The sequence below is a fragment of the Ziziphus jujuba genome, chromosome 6 (genome assembly GCF_031755915.1).
Source record: "Ziziphus jujuba cultivar Dongzao chromosome 6, ASM3175591v1".
Classification (NCBI taxonomy): Eukaryota; Viridiplantae; Streptophyta; class Magnoliopsida; order Rosales; family Rhamnaceae; genus Ziziphus; species Ziziphus jujuba.
The window spans coordinates 30706011-30715921 of NC_083384.1; the positions used below are offsets into that span (position 1 = coordinate 30706011).

Sequence of the window (9911 nt, forward strand, 5' to 3'; positions counted from 1 at the left end):
CTTACTTTTAATAGTTTCTACAGGAAACCTCCCTCGATCTTCTTTGTTTAAGAACCTAACCCCAAACTTCTTTATCTTGCAATATTCACTCGCCATGTTGACATGTTTCCAAACTGTATTGGCACTGAACGAAGTGCAAACATGCAAAGAGGCCTCACTGCTACAACTAGAGGGCCACTTTAGTTTCTCTAAAAGTTGGGACATGCCACATGAACACGTGATCTAGACATTTTTTGTTTTCCTAGTACAAGTTTTTTATACAAGATTCATCAGGATATTCACCATTATCTGTTTTGATTTTGAGTTCAAATTTAACAAAAGCGACTACATGAGGTTTAATTTGTTTCAGATCAAGGACAAGGCAGAGAGCCAAACCCAAGAAGTTGTCATCGTTCCAAAATGGAGGAAGTGTAATTTTCAGTGAAGTCCCCGAAGTCTGATTGCTGAACCACTTTGGAATGTCATCACCAAGATAACAAAAACGGAATTCTGAATTGCCCTGCACAATATATGAGTCAAATTATGGGAAATTAATTGTCAGGACCCGTCCAGAATTCCTTCCCCGGAAACCTAGACAAGCCATGATCCCAGGGAAACCCTACCGGACCCTCCAAAGGAAAATCCGACAGAGCCTCCCCTAAGGGATTTACTTACCACAAACTACCTACACTGAAAACACACTTCTATAATCACCCCCTTATTTCTCCCACAGAACTACAAATTGTTCCACAAATTTCAGCACTTCTCAAAAACAACAACAGCAGCAACCCAGTGCATAAAAACAACTACACATCCAATACAGTATACAGAGCATTATACAACAAATGTGGAATTTTTAAAATGACAGATAAAGAAACAATACAAGTTCAAGAGGAAAAAGGGAAGAAAATTTTCTTGAACCTTCGGCAACGAACTGAGACGTTGGGCTCGCCCCGGACAATCAACGTCTCCAACCTGGACCTAGGGGAACGGAATTTAAGAGTGTGAGATGCTAATCATCTCCGTGAGTAACCCTAACTACTAAACACATTTAATATTAATAATATAAAAATAAAGGAATTTAATTAACCAGTACCGAACAATTAAATAAATAAATAAATAAACAATTGAAGTAATACTTTCTCTCAAAACCCTCACTATTCACTCCGTTGGAAATGTTCCCCTTTTAAAAACATTTTCACAAAACCCGATGTATGTACTCCTCGAAAACCAAGGGACCAAATAATTTAATAAACAACAAATAAATAAATAAATAAACAAATACCCCAAATATAAATAAACTGCAATAAATTATAATAAATAATTTTAGAACACCTTTGGGGTTTAAAACATTATTTGCAATTTACACCGACGCACCACACTATATACCGGTGATGCCCTCCGATACCCAGCGTCCCGAGCACCGACTGGCGGGGGGTTAAAGAGAGAAACCTGCAACGGTCACTTCGGCGTCCCGACAGTACCGCTGCTAAAACCATCAACCCGGCCAAGGAGGGGGGCGGCTGTGCACAACAATAACCTTGCTTGCCCACGGTCCAATGGCAACTCACGGGTGAAGTAATAACTGCACGCTAAACCACATAATAACCGCGTGCTACCATGTGTCCATACACCATACACCAGAACACCAATACTGTATGAGTGCGTCTAAAAATAAACATTATTAACCAACCGTACCGTTTTCCAAAATTACAGTGGGAAATACATTAAATTGTCACACTTACCATCCCACATATTTTTTATTCAATAACCCGGTACGAAACATTGATAACCAACCACAATTTTTTCAAAGTACGAGATGCAACCATAAAAATACCGCGGGCATAATTTATAAAATTTAAACAAATATTTTCGTAAAATATTTAACCTAATTATGCCCGAAAATTTAATACTGAAACCACATACAAATAATACCGAAATACACTTTGCTCATGCATAATAAATAAATTAAACCACAATAAAACCATAATTAAATCACACCACATGAGCATAATTTAAATACCAACTAAACATAATTAATTGCCCAAAAATGATGTAAAATCCAGACACAAACAATTACTGAAAATACTTGCTCATGTGTAATAAATACCATTTAATCACAATAAAATAATAATCGAGAATTTCTTAATGGCCCCAAAATTTCATTTAGCACCAATGGGTAAATATATATATAAAATAATATTTTTTCCGATTGTATTTAAAATACACCACATGAGCACAAATTACAGATACCAAATCAATACCACATAAATACAATTAATTACCCCAAAAATATTTTTAAAGGTGGGTCACTCACCTGGAGCACGCAATTAAACCATGATCCACCACGGGATCAATTCTACGACTCATCGGTGCTCCTAGAACAAAATTCACAGACAGTCAAATAAATTAATATTTTAATCGGGCAAATAATACCCGGTACCCGGGGGTCAAACACAAACGTTAACCAAAATGGGCGAATGATATACAGAATCGAAGCTCGTGGAATAAGGAGCGCATTACCGGTCTCCATCGACCCCAATTCCGCCGGAGGTGGTCGGAATTTGGTTGGGAAGCTTCGGCCGGTTTTGATCTTGAGGGATCTTTCAAACGATGGGGATTTTGGGAAATCTAACCCCGGAAATGGACTCAGAGGGGTCAAAAATAGTGGGCTAGAGGTATGGGATGGGCTGGTTTGGTCGGAAACAGCAAGAATCGCCGGAAAAATTTCACCTCGCCGGCCCGATCTGGGCACGTCCGGCGGCGGCTGGCCGGGAGATTTGGTGGCTGAGGTCGCGAGGTGGCGGGCTACACCAGTAGCCGGCGCGTGTAGCACTCTGGCGACTGAAATCCGGCCAACCGGTCGGTCAACAGGGAGAGGGTGAGAGAGTCAAAGGAGAGAGAAAGGGAGAAAAAAAATTCTGCATTTTGTTTTGACGGGCTCAGGGAAGAAGAAGGAAAGGAAGGGAAAAGAAAAAAAGAAAAAAAAGAAAGAAAAAGGTGTTTTCCCACGTGGGGAAAAGAAAAGAAAAAGAAAAAGAAAAAGAAAAAGAAAAAGAAAAAGAAAAAGGAAAATAAAAGAAATAAATTCAAATTAATTAAATAAAAATATTATTATTTAAAATAATAATAAAAATAACTTGATTTTTAAACATGGTTGACATGTGGCATTTCACCATGGTGACACATGGTCACCTTCGTTAAGTCACACGTGGCACATCGTTATACGTTCAAAAATAATGATAAAATAATACGGTATTTGAAAAACTCTACAGGTCCATAACTTTCAAACCACATGTCCAAATCGGACGTGCCGTTAGTCTACGGACTCGTATCGACGAACACTTCACAACCATGCATGAGTCAAAGCTCAACCTTGCATGAATAAAAAGTCAACTCCGGCACCCCTTGGACAGTTTGGACCTCAACTTGTTCTGCTCATAACTTTCAAACCGTAGCTCCGTTTTCAACGTGCTACTAGTCTACGAACTCGTGCCAACGTGTACTTCGTAACGGTACCTCAGTCAACCTAAAATTCCAACCGGGTCAAAAAGTCAACTTTTGACCCATTCGGTCAACGGTCAACAGTCAACCGTCAACCTCGGTCGACGTGCAAAAATTCCGACATGGTTCGGGACGGGGTGTTACATTAATCATTTAGATATATAACAAAAACTTGCTAAATAGCAATTAGCTAGGGAGAGAGATAACATACAAGATTTTTAAGTAATTCATAAATTGTATGATCAGGGAGGATGGTGCTGCGTGCTTTCTGATCCAAATTTTGACAACCAAAAAAGTCAGCATAACTATGAAGATGAATCAGTTCTGGTATTTTCTTCAGTGACGTGCAATGTCTTACATTCAGATGTGTACAAAATAATGGAAGATCTGGTATTGATTTCAAGCTCTCACAATATTGGACCTCCAATGATGACAAAGTAGGTGGAAAGGGAGGCAATTTTTCGAGTTTTGAACAACCTTCGAGGAACAATTTCTCAAGTTTCCTTAAATCGCACAACTTGTTTGGGAGAAACTCAATTTCCTTGCAACTTTTAAGGTTGAATAGTTTGAGGGAAATTAAATTATCAATGGATTCCGGTAACTCTTCAATCCCTGATTCATTTAACCAAAGACATTTCAAGTGCTCCATAGGCTCTGAGATTTCAGGAAACCTTTCTAGTTATACACAACCAGACAAATCTAGTGATTCAAGAGCTTTCAGCTTGCAAATGCTGGTTGGAAGACTTTTAAGTTGTTTGCAATTATCCAAATATAATCTAACGAGACAAGAGAGACTCCCAATTGATGAGGGCACTGCTTCAATTGGTGTCCCCCACAAACTTAAAATTCTTAAATTCTTTGGAAACTTTTGACAGATGTGGGATCCAGGTGAAGAGATGAAACTTTTGAAACATGTCAACTTCTGATTACAAATGTTGCTCAGAGCATTCTTGATGCCTCCATACTTTACAAGATCCGGATACCCTCCTGTGCTCCTTGATATCTCTTTGAAATCTCCAAGTTTGGAGCAACCATTCCAATTAAGATAAGTAAGTTTGTCAAGATTTTCTAGATATGGAATAACGTGGGCCAAACTTATACAGCCTTCAAAGTTTATACTTTCCAGGTTCGGAGCCAGCTGAGACAGATGTGGTATTTCTGTAAGGAGCTTGGAATATCTAAGATCCATCCTTCTTAACACTGGAAGAGACTTTGTGTGACAGGATAGTGAAAAATAGTACAATTATTTAGTATATCTTCATGTAGTTGAGACATAAGAAATAAAAGTTAGCTAAAAAGTTGAGCCCATTACCAAGAAGTTAGGAAGTTAAGCATACCTGAACTTCATGAATCCAAAGTTTTTGAACATGGCTGTCTCGTAGTATCAGTTTAACAAGATTTTCGGGAGTAAAATTGAATGGCAATGATTTCAAAGGGAATAAATCCCATTGAAAATAATTTAGTTTCTCGGAAAGATAAGAATCAAGGCCTTGAGGAAGGTATAGTTTGAACTTATTTTTTCCAATGTTGTCACAATAAATTTTGAGGATTCGTAGATTACACATCTTCGAGAAGGCTGTATGACACGCTTTTACATCTCTGGTCATTTTAGACATGTTGAATGATATGACTTCGATTGCTACAGTTCTCTGAAAATCAAATGAACATTAAAATAACCAATATGTCTATGGATATATACAATATTATAATAAAAATTATTAAAAATACCATCGTACATAAACACCTAATAATTTTCTTCTTCTTAAAACAAATTTTCTATCATTTTAGAAGGAACCAATAATGCATTTGGGCTTACAGTATTTCTTTCCAAAACGTGGCAGATATCTTTAGCATCCCAAAGCCTACTACGATGACCAGGTTCTGCATGTCCATCACATATAATTTTTTGACCCATTTGTCGCAACAAATCATGCATCCATAGCTCATTACCTATCGAATATTTACCATCTTCAATTAACGACTTTTCAATGAGAACACTTATTCCTATTTTCACCCAAGAGTCACCCTCATCTAGTAAGCTTTCTGCACGATCTCTAGTAAAACTCCCGTTAAAAAGGCATGCAATGTCAAGAAATATATTTTGAAGTCCTTTATCTAGTCCTTCATAACTTATTCTCAGCACATTTAAAATGTCCTCGTCTGGAAATTTTTTCAACTTATTTAATGCATTTTGCCACTCTTCTTTGCTTTTGGAATTAAGGAAAGAACCCAACACTTTAAGAGCTAATGGATTTCCACCTGCATAACTTGCCACCTTTTTTAACAGCATTTTGTCATCTATTGGAGGAGAATTTTTACTAAAAGCATGCAAATGGAAGAGCTCAAGAGATTCAGTGTCATTTAATCCCTTAACCTTGTAAATATATGTAGTCAATTTCTTAAGCACTTGCACATTTCTAGTTGTAACAATGATTCTACTTCCAGGAGCAAGCTGATCATATCCTTCAACTAAATCTTCTAATTGGATCGAACTATCCACATCATCCAGAACATGAGAATCTTTTTACAACGAAGCTTTTCAAGAATATATGGTGATGCTACATATGGGCTATCCATTTTGAGAATAGCTTCATCATTTAGTAATTCATAAAGAAGCGTCTTTCTCAAATGATTTGGTCCATATCTTGCATGTTCTTCTCTAACATCCCGAATAAAAGAGCAACCTTCAAACTGAAAGTATAACCCTTGATATAGAACACTAGCAAGGGTGGTTTTACCAATACCTCCCATGCCCCAAATACCTATAACATGAACATCTATTGAGCGAATAGATGATAATGAATTAATTTCTTTGATCTTTTTTTCAATTCCAATGAGGCGGTCCTTGTAATGCTCACTTGAAGGTTGATATTTTGGCAATTTCAATGAAATATCTTCAAAAACATTTTGAACTAACTTGACCTCAGGACTACATAAAAGCAGAAAAAAAAAAATTACAATTGCTAGAAAAGTTGGACCAACATCTTTTTATGAATCAGGTATTTGAAGCAAAAAGAAAAAAGAAAAATATTGAGAAACGGAGAATTTTTAGAACTAATACTTTGTTATTTATTTGCATTATTCAATTTTTCATCCTATATTATATTAATTTTCACCACAAGAAATTTGGCAATTAGCTACCAATGCTTTAGCTATGATACAAAATTATACAAATAGTGTTATTTATTGCCTGATTTAATTATTATTCTATTATTTCTTTGTTATTTATTATTGTAAAATTAATTATTGGAATTTATCCCAAATCTTCTCTCATTCTTTTTTTTTTTTTTTATCGTGTTCTTTTCATTCAATTAGAAAATGTTACATACGTGCCTTAACGATAATTTTATATAATACTATTTTAAACAGTACATAGGTATAATTAATTAAATTGTTATGTGTTTTGGGCATAGTCTAGTTGGCAATGATCATTAATAATAATCTGGCATAGGAATTTTTGGGGTACTAAATTCTAAAATTAAAGTCAAGTTATGGCACTTCTAAAGTACAATTGCAATATAGTGTTATGTGTTTTTATTTATTAACACCAAGGTTCATAATTTGAGGTGCAAAATTGCAACAGTTCATTTAAATGTTGGTCCATTTATGCTCATCTCCTGTTCGTGTTGGTGTATGTATTTGTTCTATCATACTTGTGTTAGCCTGTATTTTTATCATGTTGTGTTCGTGCCGAAACGTTTATATTATTTATACTAACATACTATTTTATTTATTTTAATTATTTATTGATTAAAATTAATATATTATACAAAGTAAATATGACATCTAACTTAAATTCACTACAATAAACTTATTTTATGATTTGTTATGTAATTAATATTTACATAAAGATATTACATAATTAATTAATTACAAAATTTCTAAGCCAAAAAAATCTCTAAATAAATAAAAATATGATAGCTAAAACAATTTCAAAAATTTAAATCACAAATACAAATTAATTTAATAAAGTATTACACTAATTAATTTGAAAAAATTAACTAAATAATGAAAAATATAAGTTAACTAATATAATATATTATTCATATATTACTAGTGTTAGTCATGTCATGTGCTTATGCCATGTCTGGTCTATCATAAACTTATGCTGTGCTTGCCTAGGCACAGCCAGTTATGTGTTTCATACTTGGTAGGGCATAGTTTGTGTCATGCCGTATTCGTGTTTTTAACATGTCGTACGCCAACCCATTTTGACACCTCTGCTAATTAATGAGACTTTTCATCATCTATATCTATGCTTGGAGGGATGTTCCAAGATTAGTAAAAGCTCAAAATATAACTTGTTGGTTGTTTATTGAAGAAGGATTATTGTTCATCTCAACTCTTATTTATTTGGGGGATTCAATTGAATGGCGAGTTTTCTATCTAAACTCTTATCATTTAGATGGATTCCTAACTTTGGTGAGTTAAACCTTCATCTCTTAAGCGGGTTCTTGAGAATGGAGGGTTGGGTTCTTGTGTTTTTGACCAATTTTCAATTAAACTTTGGTTTTCCCCACATTTCTGTATCATAATCCCAAATTTGTTTTGAGGCTGAAAATCTTCCCTCCCCAATTTATCCAATAAAAAAATTAAAAAATAAAAAGCAGCTATCCTATTTTACGCTTCTACTGGTATTATTAATTAGGATAGAGATTAGAATACCTGAAATCCTTTGAATCCAAGCCACATAGATTGGATGCTTTTGTTAAAGCAGCCCTCCATTGATGCACCTTCTCCATTCTATCCTTGAAACCTTTTTCATGTGCAGCAAATGCAACTCCATAACTCCCTTTTTGCTTTCGTACAACCGATGGATCTATGCCGTAAAATATTGGCATGACAATTTGTAAATTTGTTCTTTTACATTCAAGTATTTGCAGCAGTTCATCCAAACACCATGTGGATGAAGCATAGTTGTGAGAATTAATCCTCAAAACTTTTGTAAAATGTGTTTACTGGTTTGATGTTGTGACAGAACAAAGAAGAGGAGAGAAGCTGCAGTTTTTTGGTTGTTGGTTTTTTGATAGAACGGCATCGTTTATGAAGCTGAAAATATATCTCTTGTATTGCCACATCAGCAAAGCTATTGGGCTCACTTAAACAATGCTGTGTCGTTTTGTTTCTTATCAGTTATATCAGTTTTTGATGCCACATCACAGCAAAACGAGGTGTTTTAAGAGAGGCAGTTCATAAAGAAATACAGGGGTCTTTTTCAAGCTTAAAAAAAGAAAAAAGAAGAAAACAGAGAGAGCAGCTGGTGTGTCTTCTTCGTTGTTCTAGAGAGAGAAAGTTCCAGATCGGTTTTTAGAGAGAGAAATTCCAAAGTTCTTTGTATGGGTTTTTCTACACCTTGTTTTTCTATGTGAAAGAGAGTGGTTTCTTTGTGAAACACAAGAGTGAGGATGTAATTGGGACTTTGGGATTGGTTTTGGGTTTCTTGTGTGAGATCACCATTGTTGATCTGGTTTTTGAGCTTGTAAACACAGATTTTCTCATAGTGCAGAAGCTTCACACTGGAGCACGAGGACGTAGGTCAATTTCGACCGAACCTCGATAAAATTTCTATGTTGGTTTGTAGTTTAGATTCTTTGATTTTATTCTTAGAATACATAACATTGGTATCAGAGCTTGTGGCTCGTTCTTGGAGGCTTATTCTTTGAGTCTTGATTATCTAAGTTTCTGCAATTGGGTTCGTTGAATCATCAACAATGTCTACGAGACTTGAAGTGGAGGTTTTCAATGCAAAGGGTGATTTCTTGCTCTGGCGTAAGAAGATGAGAGTCGTGCTGGTTCAACTGAAGGTTGCGAAGGCCATTAACAAGTCCTTTGCTGCAGACGTTCTAGAGGAAAAACGTTTAGAGATTGATGAAATTGCTATGAGCACCATCATTCTACATCTTTCAGACAATATTTTAAGGAAAGTTGATGAAGTTCAGACCACTGCTGAGATGTGGGGTAAATTGGAGAAATTATATCTGGTAAGATCTCTGCCAGATCGTATTCTTTTACTTGAACAATTCTTTGGCTTTAAGATGGATGTCTCTAAGGATTTAGATGCTAATTTGGACATCTTTAATAAGTTGATTCTTGATCTTGCCAATTGCAAAGTTGTTTTCAATGATGAACATAATGTTGTTATTCTATTAAATTCATTGCCTGAGACTTACAGAGAGGTTAAAAATGCCATTAAGTATGGTAGAAATTCTTTGTCATTAGATGTAGTAGTAAGTGCTTTGAAGTCCAGAGACTTGGAATTAAAATCTGAGTTTAAAGGGGAAGGATTTGCTGTGAGAGGAAGGAGTACTACCAGGAATTGGGTACAAAATGACCATAGGAGCAAGTCTAGAGAAACTTCAAGGTCTAAGTCTAGAACTAGAGGCAAGAAGTGTTTTTACTATAAGAAAGAGGGACATTTTATCAAGTAT

At 35.4% G+C, this 9911-nt stretch overlaps 1 pseudogene; it reads right to left on the bottom strand.

Annotated features, from left to right (window-relative positions):
- Window positions 1–241: 241 nt before the first annotated feature.
- LOC112493427 (disease resistance protein RPV1-like) lies at window positions 242–8324 on the bottom strand (annotated as a pseudogene).
- Between the last annotated feature and the right edge of the window lie 1587 nt (window positions 8325–9911).